Below are 937 nucleotides of genomic sequence, written 5' to 3' on the forward strand. Positions count from 1 at the left end.
CACGCAGACACGCACACAGACACGCACGCAGACACGCACGCATCCAACACACACACACGGATGCGGATTTCACAAGTACCTATACAGACACGTACACACCAAAAAATAGACACGCATATACACAAACAGATAAATAGTTATATATGCAGAATTTTTTTTTATTTTCACAAGCACCTAAACAGACACACACACCAAAAAATAGACACACATACACACAGACAGATAAATAGATATATATGCAGAAAATTATTTATTATTTTTATTTTCACAAGTACCTATACAGACACACACACAAAAAAAATAGACACACATACACACAGACAGATAAATAGATGTATATGCAGAAAGATTATTTATTTTATTTTTTTATTCACACCGAATAGAACTTACTATAATTACAGGATATTATCCTAATTCGACGGAGTTCTTTTATAATAAAGTTCTATACAAAACTATCTCGTACAAAAGAAATAAAACTTTGCTTATCATAGCTTATTTATAACAATGGAAAAAATTATTTAAGAGTACTTTTGAAAACTCACTCAAATACAAGAAAACACATCGAATTTATTGTATAATTCGTTAATGGTACGAAGTGTTCCAATCAAAGGGGTTTTCTCTGATAGATTTGTCCTCGCTACTGGAACATATAGCAAAGGGGGGGGGTAAGATTCTTCTCAAGGGTCTCAATATTAACACAGACACGGGTGTAGATTTGACAAGTACATATACAGACACAGACAGACACATAAACAGACACACAGACATATAGACACACAGAGTGCAGACCTAACCTAACCAACCTAACCTACCAACATAACGCATGCAAAGACACAGAATTGAACACACACACAGACACATAAATCAATATAAACACAAACACAAAACCTTTAGAGAAACATACACAGTCTTAGTATGATTATGTCAAAAGACACGA

The 937-nt window shown here is 33.9% G+C and overlaps 1 protein-coding gene across 1 annotated transcript in view; it reads left to right on the forward strand.

Annotated features, from left to right (window-relative positions):
- Positions 1-937, forward strand: part of LOC119838483 (endoribonuclease Dcr-1) — a 47,352-nt gene that overhangs the window by 41,343 nt on the left and 5,072 nt on the right. The window lies entirely within an intron of this gene.

Source organism: Zerene cesonia, unplaced genomic scaffold (assembly GCF_012273895.1).
Source record: "Zerene cesonia ecotype Mississippi unplaced genomic scaffold, Zerene_cesonia_1.1 Zces_u003, whole genome shotgun sequence".
Taxonomy (NCBI): domain Eukaryota; kingdom Metazoa; phylum Arthropoda; class Insecta; order Lepidoptera; family Pieridae; genus Zerene; species Zerene cesonia.